At 45.7% G+C, this 15,912-nt stretch overlaps 1 protein-coding gene across 1 annotated transcript in view; it reads right to left on the bottom strand.

Annotated features, from left to right (window-relative positions):
• LOC141216916 (perilipin-2-like) overlaps positions 1 to 15,912 on the bottom strand; it is a 119,377-nt gene that overhangs the window by 16,626 nt on the left and 86,839 nt on the right. The window lies entirely within an intron of this gene.

The raw sequence follows: 15,912 nt of genomic DNA, 5'->3' as shown, positions 1-15,912 counted from the left end.
CTGCAGTGACGTGCATGCAGCATACTTACCACGTGAGTCTCTGACACTAAGAGGATGGATTCTTTCTGGGCAGTGACACGCACTGCGCTCTGCTTTCCCGCTGGCTGGCAGACTGTGGTGACGCTGACGCCGCTCTCTCCTGGCCTCTGATACGCCGCGGCCGCGCTCTGCAGTGCTCTCTCTGCTCCGGGGCCGTCCTATGAAACGCCGGCGCCACCGAAGCTGATGTCTCGCTCTGCTCTCCCTGCTCCCGGGCTTCTGATACGGTCCCATCCCGGCTCTATATCTGCCCTGGCCAGCTCCCCTGTAGTAATACCGGCTCCCGACCAGGTGGTGGCACCGCCCCCTTCTCTCCTGCTCTGACTCTGGGCTTTTTTATACCGGCTCCGGGGCTGGATATGTGAAATGTGGCCTGGCCTGGAATTGGAAACAAGACTGCAGTCCTACAGCTCTCACTGCTTCAATTTCATGTCAAGAGCACCGTGCCAAATAGTCAATAACGTTTTTATGGGTAAGTTATGTGTGTGTGTGTGTGTGTGTGTGTATGTGTATCTGTGTGTATGTGTGTGTGTATGTGTGTATATGTGTGTGTATGTGTGTGTGTATGTGTGTATATGTGTGTGTGTATGTGTGTGTGTGTATGTGCGTATATGTGTGTGTGTGTGTATGTGTGTGTGTGTATATGGCTGTGTGTATGTATGTGTGTGTGTATGTGTGTGTGTGTATATGGCTGTGTGTATGTGTGTGTGTATGTATGTATGTGTGTGTGTGTATATTGCTGTGTGTGTATGCCTGCATGTGTGTGTGTGTGTGTCTGTATATGGCTGTGTGTGTATATGGCTGTGTGTGTGTGTATATGCCTGCGTGTGTGTGTGTGTATGCCTGCATGTGTGTGTGTATGTGTGTGTGTGTGTATGTGTATGTGTGTGTGTGTATATGGCTGTGTGTATGTGTGTGTGTGTGTGTATATGGCTGTGTGTATGTGTGTGTGTATGTGTGTGTGTGTATATGGCTGTGTGTATGTGTGTGTGTGTATATGGCTGTGTGTATGTGTGTGTGTGTATATGGCTGTGTGTATGTGTGTGTGTATGTGTGTATGTGGATATGTCTGTGTGTATGTGTGTATGTGGATATGGCTGTGTGTGTGTGTGTGTGTATGTATGTGTGTGTGTGTATGTGTGTGTGTGTGTGTGTGTATGTGTGTGTGTGTGTATATGGCTGTGTGTGTGTGTATGCCTGCATGTGTGTGTGTGTGTGTGTGTATATGGCTGTGTGTGTATATCCCTGCATGTGTGTGTGTATATGGCTGTGTGTGTATATGCCTGCGTGTGTGTGTCTGTATGCCTGCATGTGAGTGTGTATATGCCTGTGTGTGTGTATATGGCTGTGTGTGTATATGCCTGCGTGTGTGTGTGTGTGTCTGTATGCCTGCATGTGTGTGTGTATATGCCTGTGTGTGTGTATATGCCTGTGTGTGTGTATATGGCTGTGTGTGTGTGTATATGGCTGTGTGTGTATATGCCTGCATGTGTGTGTGTGTATATGGCTGTGTGTGTATATGCCTGCATGTGTGTGTGTATATATGCCTGTGTGTGTGTATATGCCTGCATGTGTGTGTGTGTATATGGCTGTGTGTGTATGTGCCTGCATGTGTGTGTATATGCCTGTGTGTGTGTGTATATGCCTGTGTGTGTGTATATATGCCTGTGTGTGTGTATATGGCTGTGTGTGTATATGCCTGCATGTGTGTGTGTATATATGCCTGTGTGTGTGTATATACCTGCATGTGTGTGTGTGTATATACCTGCATGTGTGTGTATATGGCTGCGTGTGTGTGTGTGTATATGCCTGCATGTGTGTGTGTGTATATGCCTGCATGTGTATATGTGTGTGTATGCCTGCATGTGTGTGTGTGTATATGCCTGCATGTGTGTGTGTGTATATGCCTGCATGTGTGTGTGTGTATATGGCTGTGTGTGTGTATATGCCTGCCTGCGTGTGTGTGTATATGCCTGCCTGCGTGTGTGTGTGTGTATATGCCTGCATGTGTGTGTGTGTGTGTATATGCCTGCATGTGTGTGTGTGTGTGTATATGCCTGCATGTGTGTGTGTGTATATATGCCTGTGTGTGTGTATATGCCTGTGTGTGTACAGTGTGTGTGTATATGCCTGCTTGCGTGTGTGTACTGTATATGCCTGCATGTGTTTGTGTGTATGTATTTGAGTGCCTGCATGTCTACGTGTGTATATATGTCTTCACACGTGTGCGTGCTTCCCTGCGTGTCTGCATTTTTGTGTGTGATTGTCTGAGTGTGTCTGAGCATGACTGCGTGTGCATTTCTGTGTGTGCTTGCCTGCGTGTGTACGTGTCCCCATTTCTGTGAGTATGTGTATCTGTGTGTGCATATTAGGGCTCTTTCACATGTCCTGATATTGATGGGACTGGAGATATCCGTGTCCACCTGTGTGTCATCCGTGTGACACGTACCGGCGCTTGGGAATCCGTGTACAATTAGCACTGTTCCCAAGAGCCGGGTGCTGAGCGCTGCCCTCATCATAGATCCCTGCCGGTGCTGCGATCAGCAGCAGCAGGGTCAATGATGAGAGTAGTAGTCTACTCCCTCCGTGTCCAACTGTAAAAATAGGAATAAAATAAAAGAATCCATATACTCACCTCTCCTAAGTGTCACCCGCTGTAATCCGTGTGAGCGCTCACACCGAGGAGAATGGCTCCGGGGCGCACTCGCTGCAGGAGTCGTTCTCCTTGGCATGAGCGCTTGCACGGATTACAGCGGGTGACGCTTAGGAGAGGTGAGTATAAGGATTTTTTTATTTTATTCCTATTTTTACAGTTCTACACGGCGGGAGTAGACTACTACTCTCATCATTGACTCTGCTGCTGCTGATCGCAGCACCGGCAGGGATCTATGATGAGAGCAGCGTTCAGCACCTGGTGCTTGGGAACAGCGCTAACTGTCATCAGTGTGCGGGACGTTGTGTGGCCCGTGCAGCAGGTAAAAACATTCATTTGAATGGGTCTACATGTACCAATGTCTCTGGTACGTGTGGAAACTGTCACCGCATGTACTGATGTGTGAAAGAGCCCTTAGTTTGTGTCTGTGTGCGCTTGTTTTCGTGTGTGTAAGCGCGTTTCTGCATGTCTGTGTGGTCTTCCGAAGATTTATTATATTTGGGGAGAGATGGGAGAGAAATTTTAGGAGACAGAATGGGGAGATGTGTGAAGAAACAGTATGATGAACCAGAGGAGGGGTGGGAATGAGTGCAGGAACAGAATGGGGAAGGGGGATGTATGAGGAAACAGTATGGAGAGTGGAGGAATAGTGTGAGGAGACTGTATGGAGGGAGAAACGTGTGAGGTGACACAGCATAGAGACTAGGTCGTGTGGGGGAAGGTATGGAGATGCGGCAGTATGGGGGAAACAGTGTGAGGGCACAGAAAGGAGGGAACAGTATGCTGAGGAGGGGGAGTGTGATGAAGGGGCACAGTATAGAGACTGGACAGTATAGGGGGGACACAGTGTGAGAGGACAATGTGAACAGGGGGCCCAGTATGGTAAGGAGAGGACAGTGTGGAGAGGGGGCCCAGTATGGAAAGGAGAGGACAGTGTGGAGAGGGGGCCCAGTATGGTAAGGAGAGGACAGTGAGGAGAGGGGGACCAGTATGGTAAGGAGAGGACAGTGTGGAGAGCAGGTACCATAAGAGGGGTAGAGTGTATGTCATGTTTTGTGCAGGGAGCATTGTAAGAGTTAGGTTTATTCAGGGGCTCAGTGTAGATATTGTTATTCAGGAGCATTATAATGACTCTGCTATCTTTAAGGGCATCGTGTGGGGATGTGCTGCAGAAGACCGGAGAAGATGGAAGTCTGCAGAGATGAGCTGTGGATGAGAAAAGTCATCATGGAGTCTGGACAAGATGGAGAAAAGAAAGAGAACAACTCTAATCAGAGAAGACGTCTCAGGTAAGATACCTGGATGTAAATGTTCATTTGTGATCCTGCCTGCGTCTCATCAGTACTGTGGTTCCTGTATGGTCCGCAGTCTGATGATGACTGATAACAACTCCCAGTATCTCTATTGTTAATTACATACTGGGAGTTGTAGGTTTATGCGATACAAAGATATATGGGTCTGACCTGACATTACAAATGATGGTGGTTCCGATGATGTATTCATGTACTGATGTGTTTGTGCGCGTCTGCGTGCTTGTGCGCGTCTGTGTGTTTGCGCGCGTCTGTGTGTTTGCGCGCGTCTGTGTGTTTGCGCGCGTCTGCGTGTTTGTGCGCGTCTGCGTGTTTGCGCTCGTCTGCGTGTCTGCGCGTGTCTGCATGTTTGCGCTCGTCTGCGTATCTGGAATAATATGTATTTTTGTAAGATGCGTGTATGTAACTGTGCATTGTGGTGTGTAATAACATTCATATGCTTGAGGCACCTTTACTAAATCTATTAGGTCTCTTTCACATGTGTTAGGGAATTCCATTTGTCTTTCCACATTTAGGAACAGACAAGTGAAATTTGCTAACCTTGTCATAACTGTCACCATAGGGATGTGCTTGTATGAAGCGGGTTCAGGAGCTGAGCCTGCTCCATACCGGGCAGATGTCGGCTGTGTTACATAGCCGACGTCTGCCTGTAACAGCAGTGATCAGAGCTCGCCTTGATTGCTGCTGTTTTGAGTATTTAAGTGCCCTTGTCAATCACTGACAGCGGCATTTAGATAGCACAATGGCCGGTGCATGCAGTCACCTGCTCCCTTCAGCCCCCTGTGACGCAGTTGCAGGTTGCTGATTGGTTGCCAGTAGTGCTGAGTGAGCGTGGTCGGATAAGAGACATTACAGTCACCGCGAACTACAAAGTGAGCGTGCTGCAATAACGTCCGACACCTTGATTGTGACACTTCCATGGAGCCCAACCTCAGGCTGAGCTTCATTGAATGACTAACAAGGCAGCAGCACCTGGCAACTAGAGCTGAGCGAGCGTGGTCGGATAAGGTGTGATCCCAGCATGCTCGGGTGTTATCCGAGTATCTTGTATTGCTCTGCTAATATGCTCTAGTCCCTGCAGTAACATGTTTTGCAGCGGTAGACAGAAGCAACACATGCAGGGATTACCTAACAAACAGGCAATTCCTGCATGTGTTGCGTCTGTCTACCGCCCCAAAACATGCTACCCTGGGGATTCGAGAATAGTAGCAGAGCACTACAAGATACTCAGATAACACCCGAGCATGCTGGGATCACACCTTATCCAACCACGCTAGCTCAGCACTAGTTGCCAGGTGCTGCTGCCATGTTAGTCATTCAATGAAGCTCAGCCTGAGGTTGGGCTCCATGGACGATGTCACAATCCAGGTGCCGGACGTTATTGCAGCACGCTCACTTTGTAGTTCGCGGTGACTGTAATGTCTCCCTCCTTGCACCGATCCTATGACAGGAAGCGAGTGGCGGCAGGGAGAATAAAATGTAATTTTCTCCGTGTAGCCAACGCTTTTCCATTAAGCCGTCTAACCAGGCTTTAAACCCTATTTACCTGCAGATTACCCCTATATCTGCAGATAAATATAGTTTTTCAAGGTGACAAGTTACCATTAAAGGGACTCTGGCAGTACGGAATGACTGTTCGAAGAAAGTCCTGCCGCTCAGTGCTCCACAGCGCGGCCAATCATGTAACTATAGTGCATTATAGAAAAGCATAACAAGTAATAAAACCGTTTATGGTGGGCTGTAGTGTGGGCCCCTAGAGACAGTTTCCCTGGTGGGCCCTAGGCACCCCAGTCCGACCCTGCTGACACCTCAGATAACAGCCTGCAGCTTCGGCCAGAGGTTAACCCCTTCAGCACTCTCTCAACCCAGCAGACAGAAGAGCCTACAATTAAGGATGTTTTCATGGTTGTTACACAGTATGGATCTGTCCTGTCCTCACTTAGTAATCAAATGGGTGAGATTAACCCTAGAACGCATGACCATAAAAATCTACACTTTCACATACCTGGGGCCTTTTAGGCCGGTGTGCAAATAATAAATAAATGACCAACTGGAAATGACAAACAACTATATACCTGAGGAATACCTAGAGTTTCAAAATTCTAACTAAAGAAATCTTGCAGAAAATAGAAAACAATTAACAGAGCGGGCCTGCGAGGCCCCAGGTATGCATTCTAGGGTTAAGGAAGAACTTTCCTATATGAGACAGGGGCTGCAGAAAGTAACAGATCGCACCACAGCAGCTGAGAGGAGAATTAGTGATTTGGAGGATAAACAGCCTCAAATTATCAGTGACAATCGCAGACATGACCAACAGATCCTGGCATTGCTAGCTAAAACCGACGAGGCGGAATAATATAAGGGTAATTGGCATCCCTGAAAAAAACGAGAGCAATAACCCTACTGAGTATTTTGAGAAATGGCTGCTCTCCCTGTTTGGGGCAGAACACCTGACCCCTCTATTTGCTGTGGAAAGGGCACACAGAGTTCCTACTCGGCTGTTACCCGGAGCCCCGCCGCGGCCAGTCCTAATGAAGCTGCTCCACTATAAGGACCGTGACGGCATCCTTAAGGCAGCTCGTGATAAAGGGGACATCTCCGACAACGGCCAAAAGGTGTCCTTTTTCCCCGACTACTCCATTGAAGTGTCAAAACGCAGGGCACAATTTGTGGATGTGAAATGCCGGCTACGCCAGCTACAAATACCATACTCCATGCTTTACCCGGCGAAACTCAGTGGCCGCCCTGGGAGGGACCTCCTTTTTTGAAAATCCTAAGGTAGCACTCCGCTGGCTTGATCTAAATGAACAGCAACTTCGCCAGAACCCACAACGTTGAATGAAGACGTATAACTTAAGTCATGTGCCATCAGAAGATATCTGATTGACTGTTGGAGTCATAATTCTTACCAAGTAACCCACGGCCCAGTGGAAAATGGATATTCTGTCTATTATCCTAAAATGGCAGGCTCCCAAGAAACGTTTATTTTTCTCTTTTAGTAGGTTGCTCGCTTGCTTCATGTGCAGATGCGAGTTGGACTGGTACCCCCATCCATCTGATTTTTCTGGATGGATCGGTATTTTTCTGTTTGTATGTTTTTGTAAGTTGTATGTTTATAGATTGTGCTGTGCAGTTCTGCCACCCGTATGGATTACAGTGATCTTGTATGGAAAAGGGGGTATTATCATAACCTTGTATTTGGGAACCGGAGTTATGTTAACGCTTGTCATACGTATCCTGTCCATCCCCTATGCGTTATATCCTAATGGCTAACCAAGTAAAATTCCTTTCTTGGAACGTGAGAGGGTTGGGAGACCCCTTAAAGAGGACGGCTGTCATGGAATATATACCAGCAGTGGTATGTCTGCAGGAAACGCATCTAGAAAAAAGTAATATAGCGGCCCTGAAGCATTCATGGATCAGCCATAGTTTTCATTCTACCTTTTCAAATTACTCGAGGGGTGTCAGTATTTTAGTACATAGATCTATCCCTTTTGAATTGATATCCGCTAAGGTGGATGAGGAGGGCAGATTCATTGGGATTCATTGTAGAATATTCACCAAAGAATTATTACTAGTGGCAGTCTACATTCCCCCTCCCTATAATAATAATATTATGAAGGAAATTGCGCCACTCATAGACAAAGTACCGGGGGTCCCTGTGCTATGCATGGGAGATTTTAACAATATTGTACACCCATACTGGGATAGATTCAGATCAGACACAGCTACAGAGGCTACCCCCATAACTAAGTTTGGTGAGCTCCTATCAGAGTTATCCTTGACTGATATATGGCATCTTAAATATCCCAAAACACAACAATTCTCCTGCTACTCTAAATCACATAACACCCTCTCCCGCATAGATTTAGTACTGGGAACAGAACACATTCTCCCTTTAGTGGAAAGGGTGGAATATTTACCTAGAGTACTGTCAGACCACTCACCCCTGATGATGAGCCTATGTCTTTTGCCCAGATTGGAAGCTACCCTTACTAGATGGTCCATGAATCCCTTTTGGTTGCAAATCAGACACAAATTTGATTACATCAGCTCTTCAAAACAATTTTATAGAAAAGAACGGCTCTGTGATGCAGAACTCACTATGGGACGCTATGAAGGCCTGTCTGAGGGGAGTCCTGATACAAGCTATCAATAGATCCAAGACTAAAACTAACCAATTTGGGGAATTCTTGCAAGACAGGGTTAGACTCACGGAAAATAAATTTGTCCAATCAGGTACAGAGGAGGACCTAATGACCTGGAAAGAGGCGCAGGAGGCATACACCACACACATTAGGGAGAAGGCCAAGAATAAGCAACTATTCTCCCAAACACATTTTTATGAAGAAGGGGAAAAGGCAGGGCATTTACTGGCTATGATTGCAAGGGCTCAAATAGGGACATCCTTTATAGGCGCTTTAAAAAATAAGGAAGGTGCAATGGTTAATCAGCCAGATCAAATATCAAATACTGTCAGATAATTTTATCAGGACTTATACAGAACCAAAACACGGTTTAGCAGAGAACAAGTCCTGACTTATTTGGAGGGGATTGATCTTCCAGCTATCTCTGAAGCAGATAAAAAATACTTAAATAGTCCCCTGCAATAAGAGGAGTTACAAATGGCCACAGCTTCAATGGCCAATAATAAATCACCAGGGTTGGATGGGTTCCCTATGGAAATATACAAAAAATTTGGGGATATATTACTACCTCAATTGCTGTGCACATTCCAGGAGGCAGCCAGGGAAGGCATTCTGCCCCTCTCAATGAGAGAAGCAGTTATCGTAGTGATACCCAAACTGGGTAAGGATCCATTGCTCCCCGAATCCTATAGGCCTATATCCCTGCTACCTACGGACATTAAAATTATAGCAAAAGTTCTGGCCTCCAGGTTAAATAACATAATATCTAATGTTATACATAGTGATCAATCGGGCTTCATGCCAGCTAGGTCTACAGCCGGTAATATCCGTAGACTATTTCTTAATCTTCAGTTGCCAGTGGACAATGCAGGAGACAGGGTTATTTGCTCGCTAGACACTGCTAAAGCATTTGACTCTGTTGAATGGGAATATCTATGGGTACTTTTGGAGAAATTTGGTATGGGCGCTGGATTTATTTCATGGATCAAGCTACTATATGAGAGGCCATTGGCACGATTAAGGGTAAATGGACGTCTTACTTCAGCCTTTGAACTGGGGAGGGGTACCCGGCAGGCGTGTTCGCACTGGCCATTGAACCACTAGCTGCGGCTATCAGGATGCACCCTGGCATAATGGGATTTTGCAGAGGGAATATAGAGGAGAAAATTGCGCTTTATGCTGACGATGCACTACTATTTTTAGCGGAAGCCTCCAAAACATTATCTGTAGCTATGGAGACAATCGAGAAGTTTGGGAAATTTTCGGGTTTGGTGATTAATTGGACTAAGTCAGTACTGTTTCCAATAGATAATGGGAACATTAATGCACCTCACTATACTGACTCGGGCTTACAAGTGGCCAATGAATTTAAATATTTGGGTATTAATGTAACATCTAAAGTAATTGACTATGAGAAACTAAACCTCAACCCAATACTGGCCAGATTCAAGTGTAAACTGGACACGTGGTCTAAATTGCCACTGTTAGTGGTGGGCCGCACTAACTTGGTCAAGATGATCTGGATGCCACAATTGCTATATGTATTGCATAATTCTCCAATATGGCTTCCCCAGAGATATTTCCTTAAAGTAAACAGCATGTTCAGGGACTTAATCTGGGGAAAACAAGCTCCAAGAATTAAACTGGAAACTTTGCAAAGAGATAAAACAATGGGTGGCCTTGCTGTCCCAAATCCGTGGGTTTATTATATGTCAGCTCAGCTCCAGCATATTCGTGGGTGGGACGACACTGGAGGGGGAGGGGGGGCTCAACGTCTTTTACCCCAATCACATTTTAAATCACTCAGACTCTATGAAGCATTGAAGGCTCACAAATTTAAGACACCCTCTTGTAGAACCCCAACTACGCTGTTAATACACAAACTTTGGTGGGCAGTGAGGAAATTACAGGGGATACAAGGGATCTCACAATTTACATCACTGTGGGAAACGCCATGGCTCCCTAACCTATATAAATTGGAAGGGTTTAAAAATTGGAGTCTAAAAGGACTAGAAAGATTCACTTATGTGTTAGCGGGAGATTCACTCAAGGAGTTTTCACAGATACAAAATGAATATGGACTGCCAAACACAGAATTTTATAAGTACCTTCAGTTACGACATGCATATCAGGCAGAGGGTCTTGTCCTAAACAATGGAGTTCCTCAAAATGCTATATTACAGAGAATGGCTAGCTCACATAATTCTAGGGGGCTAATCTCATTGCTTTATAGGGGTCTGCTGGACCTGGTATTAGCAAAACACCCCATAAGATCAAAAGAAAAATGGGAGGGCTTGATAGGCCCTATTGAAGAGGGGCTGTGGTCTGAAATACTGGAAAGAGTTCCCCAGTTATCTCTGAGTGAGTCCCATAGATTCTCCCACTTACAGGTGCTGCACCAGTCATATAGAACACCCCAATTTCTCCACGATATAGGGCTTCGACCAGACTCCCTATGTGCTAGATGTAAAACATCCCCGGCTAACATGCTTCATATGATGTGGACCTGCCCTGCTCTGGAAAACTTCTGGCGGGATGTAATAGCGATCATTGATAGAACATACTCAGTCGATTCAGATCCCTCACCATTAGTATGTATACTGGGATATATAGAAGATCTGAGCACTGACGAACATGGCAAAATAGCGGTGGCACGCATGTTATACATGGCCAGGAAACTAATAGCCCAACATTGGTTATCAGAGCAGGTGCCCACGGTGACAGAATTTATAAATCAGATTAATTGGTTATTAAATCTGGAAAAAAGTATATATCTGAAAAGGAAGGCCATCTCTAAATTTGAAAAAATATGGGCTCCATGGATTGACGGCTCCGGCCTAGCCTCCAGAGAACTGAATAGATTTCGACTTGGTCTGCTATGATTGATGTATAGATTACTTGACAGGAGTAAAATCCTACATTGGGCTGCTTTAGACACGTATATAACTGCTCCAAAGCAAGAGTTAGATACCCCTTAATACAATTTTGACTATTCATACTGTAAGATTGTTAATTTGCTGTGGACAGAACTGTGGAACATTTAACTCAAAATGTTTTGTTTGAAAGGGCGATGTGTTGTGGGGAGAGGGATAGAATAGGGACTGGTCCCTTCTTTGGTTGGGTTGTGTTACAAAAAAAGTTTTAACAATAAAAAATTATTTGAGTTAAAAGAACAGGTGCTAGTTAACTGAGGAAAACTAGGTTTGGCGTTTAAGTCCAGTCATCACTGCTCCAGCAGGATGGACGAATCTGCAGCCTCCAGGCATGATTCTCCCTCTGTTCTTTAAAAGAAAATACCCCATTTGAAGACTTGGCTTCTTCCTCCTGGGAGAAAGCCCCAAGAATAGATGTGGCTATAGCTAAGGAATCTAGGCAATCCTCTCTCCCCTTTGACGATATGGGGGCTCTTAAGGACCCTTTGGATAGGAAAGCTGACACCTTTCTCAAAGGGAACGTCTGTGGGGGGCCTTAAAGCCAGCGGTTGCTGCTACTTGTACCATCAGGTCCCTAATGATATGGTTGGACCAACTTGAATCCCATCTGAGAAATTACCCTTGCCCCCCCCCCCCCCCCAAACGCAGCCCGTAGAGCCTTGTGGCTTAAATGTTGGCCAGGTGATATTCAGACAAGAACAAGACTCTGTACTACTCCATGTGAAGGAGAGCATCTTTCTGGGCCTGTTCTGGACGAACTTCTGGATAAAGCTAGTGTCAAAAAAGGTTTCCCTAGCTTGTCTATCCCCGCTTATAAACAACCTATGGAGAAGGTTTCTACGGAAAAGACCGCAGAAGGGTCAGGAGAAACGGGAAGACCGCAGACCAAAAGGTAGAGGGCTCCTATTTGGCTCTTCTCCTTCTAACCGAGGGCCCTGGAAACCGAGTCAATGACTCGCAGCCCAGGTAGGGGGGAGGCTGTTGGGCTTCTTACCTGCCTGGACAAAAATTTCTTCTAGTAACTGAATCCTTGATCTGGTAGGTTCCAGTCTGAGGTTCGAGTTTCGGCAGATTCCTCGTGGGAGATTCATCTTGACCCCAAACCGTTCCTCAGCATTAGAGCAAAGGGCCGTACAAGTGGAAGTCCTGAACTTGGTCCATAAAGTGGTCCTAGTAGAAGTCCTGACAGCAGAAAGGGGACTAGGATTCTACTCTCCTCTCTTTTTGGTTTCTAAGCCTGATGGGTCTTTTAGGTGCATCATTAACCTTTAAAGCCCTTAAGTTTGTTAGTTCCCACCTTAAGATGGAATCTATTAAATCTACAATAAAGTTACTTTTTTCTGGCTGTTACATGGTAGTGTTAGACCTAAAAGACGCTTATTACCATGTACCTATACATATGGACTTCCAGAAATACCTTAGGGTGGCTTTGATCATAGATGACGAAATTAAACATTTCCAGTTTAGAGCCTTACTGCTCGGTCTGGCCATAGCCCCCAGGGTATTTACTAAGGTTATAGCGGAAGTCATGGCTCATGTTAGGAAACATAATATTTTGATTATCCCTTACCTGGATGATTTCTTGACAGTTGGAGACTCAGCCTCCCAATGTGATAATCATCTTAAATTAGTATCCTCCATCTTGGAAAGTCTGGGTTGGATCCTAAATCTAGAGAAGTCAAGGGTAGTGCCTTCAAAAATACAGCAGTTCTTGGGTGTTATGCTGGATTCAGACCTTCAAATGTTTCCTCCCAGAAGCCAAAAAACAAAAGGTTAAAATTCTAGTAGAGAGCATTATGAAACCCGGTCATGTCCGTTAGAGCTGCGATGTCCTTATTAGGTACCCTGTTATCTTGCCTTCCCAGGGTTCTGTGGGCACAATACCACTCCAGGGTTCTACAATGGGACGTTCTACATAATGAGGTTTTGTTAAATGGGCACTTTGGGGAGACAAGGACATTCATCCTTCTATCTGTTGAGTCCTTGCAGTGGTGGGTGAACATGGCGAACCTGTCACGAGGTGTTCCCTGGGTGTTTAGAGTCACTAAAATAATTACAACCGATGCAAGCTTCTGTGGGTGGGGGGCCCATCTGGGGGATATGGTTGCCCAGGGGTCCTGGTCAGATGCTGAAAAGGGTCTTTCCTCCAACACTAAAGAACTGCTGGCAGTGGATAAAGCGATTTAATCATTTCTTGCCTTTCCTTCATGATAAGAACGTTAAAATCCTTTCAGATAATAGGATAGCGGTAGCTTACTTGAACCATCGGGGGGGTACACATTCTGGATCACTGAGGGTGACATATCATCTTCAGATTTCAGAATGCAATCTCCTTTCCTGAACAGCCCTCCACATCAAAGGAAAAGAAAACATAAAGGCAGACTATTTAAGCCATTTTTCTCTGAGGCAGGGCAAATGGGAACTAAAGCAGGACTTTTTTTTTTTTTTTTTTCCCCAAATAGTCCAAAAATGGGGGGCTTCCGGTGGTAGATCTCTGCCACAAGGCTAAATCGAAAGGCAGCTTTTGCTCCCTAAATCTCAGAGAACCCCCCCCCCCCGGCAGTGGACGCTCTCCAAATAACTTAGGATTTCAGTCTGGCCTATGCGTGCGTGCCCCCCCCCCTCCCCATTGAATCTTCTTCCCATGGTCCTAAGATCAGAGGACAAGGTGAGGGTCCTTCTGGTTCTCTCCCTTTTGGCCCAGGAGGCCCTGGTTCTCATGCCTGAGGAACATGTCCATCTCCGATCCTTGGGTCCTACCCGAAATTCCGGATCTCCTCGGCCAGGGTCCAATAGTCCATCCTCGAGCTCCTGGCCTCCACTTGACGGTGTGGAACTTGAGAGGTCTCTGTTAGAATGCAAAGGATTCTCCCGAGACCTCATGGCTACACTAATGCGTAGTAGAAAACCTGTCACTACCAGGATTTACGCTAGGACTTAGATAAATTTTCTTCCTTCTCTGGTTCTACAGTTGGTGAGGGGGCGCCAATTGGTAAAATTTTAGAGCTTTTTACAGAAGGGCGTCGAGTTGAGGTTGGCAACAAGTACCCTTAAAGTCCAAGTTTCTGCCTGGGTGCCCTATATAACTGACTTGACAGGAAATTACTGGATTTCTCGCTTTAACAAAGCTGTGCTTTTGGTAACAGGCCTGGATCTAAACAATTTGGTACCCTGGGATCTAAATTTAGTCCTAAAAGCATTAACTGGTTCACCCTTTGACTTGAGGGATGCTGAATCTATTGGTTCAATCTCCCTTAAAACAGCACTTCTAATGGCTCTAACATCAGCTAGAAGGATTAGTGACATCCAGGCTCTGTCTTCAGCTTCACCTTTCACTCAGATCCTGGACGATGGAATAATTCTTTAGAACTGATCCAGCATATCTCCCTAAAGTAGCTTCCCATTTCTATAGACTACAAGAAATAATCCTACCCTCGTTCTGTCCTAATCCAAGTAACCAAAAAGAGGCAGACTTCCATACCGAAGATGTGATTAGGTACCTTTGTCACCCAGGCTTTCAGGAAAGAGTTACTTGTTAATCTACCAAGGGGTTAGCAACCTTAAGTCCCTTTCTAAGTCCACCATAGCTAGGTGGATCAGGGAAGCTATTACTCTAGCCTATATCTCCAACCCTTCTGGTGCTTCTTCCCCGCTGAAGTCTCACTCTACCCGAGCAGTGGTGACCTTGTGGGCGGAGAAGACGGGTGTCTCGATGGGAAGACATGTGTAAGGCTGCTACCTGGTCTTCTCCATCTACCTTCTATAGGCACTATAGACTGGATTTGGGTGTTTCATCTGACCTCACATTTGGAAGAAGGGTGCTCCAGACTGTGGTCCCTCCCTAAACTTCTTCATCTCTGCAATTCTCTCGTGGTGCTGTCATGGTCGACTGATAGTCATAAGTTACTTACCGATAACTGGATTTTTCGGAGACCGACAGCACCCTGATATTCCCTCCCTTCACTTTATGGGAGCACTCCTCATCAATTAATTTTCTCACTTAGTGGTGTTGTATAAAAATATTATTTCTATGTTTGTTTACTATGTCTACTAACATGGTGGTCCTCTCAATGCTCTGTAATCTAAACTGAGGTGAGAGAGGGCCGCCCCTCTTAAGCCTGTAGGTTTCCTGTCCTTGGTGGGCGGATCCCCTCTCTTATGGTGCTGTCATGGTCTCTGAAAAACCCCATTACCGGTAACAGTAACTTATGACTTTATTGCTACCTCCTGAGACTGAGAACAGCATAATGTAGGGAAATGCCCTAACTCCAGCAATGGATCACTTATTTCTCTGGGTGCAGTAGTGGTGTGTGTGTGTGTGTGTGTGTGTGTGTGTGTATGTGTATGTGTGTGTGTGTGTGTGTGTGTGTGTGTGTGTATGTGTGTGTGTATATGTATTATATATCACTTTTTTTTTTGACAGTAAGATACTATAACTTGTTCTGGGGGTGTGGTTGGACCAGAAGACATCTAGGCTGCTATGCCGACAGTGATCTCCTGCAAAAAAATGCCTGTCTTGAAACCGCACAGCCTAACCAGTGACACATTGCTGAAATTAGTGTCTCTGCATTTGAGGACAGCATGAGGTAGTGGCATAGCAAAAACCTGCTGACAGATTCCCTTCACTCATGCTGCAGCCTGATGCTTAGTGCAACACAAGCTAAAGAAGGCAAACTGATAATTTAAATGGCAAAAATAAGTCCTAATTGCTACACTCCTCCTTCTAAACAAAAATCCAAAACCAACATAAATGTAACCTCTCTACTCTGGGCATGATGCAGGTTTGCGATCATTCCCTGCTAGCATTTGGCCTACTTCCTATATCACAA

Source organism: Phyllobates terribilis, unplaced genomic scaffold (genome assembly GCF_046119375.1).
Source record: "Phyllobates terribilis strain yellow unplaced genomic scaffold, ASM4611937v1 Scaffold_1__5_contigs__length_1240528914, whole genome shotgun sequence".
NCBI lineage: Eukaryota > Metazoa > Chordata > Amphibia > Anura > Dendrobatidae > Phyllobates > Phyllobates terribilis.
The sequence above is the reverse complement of the archived record's forward strand: the minus strand, read 5'-3'. Positions and strand labels throughout refer to the sequence as shown.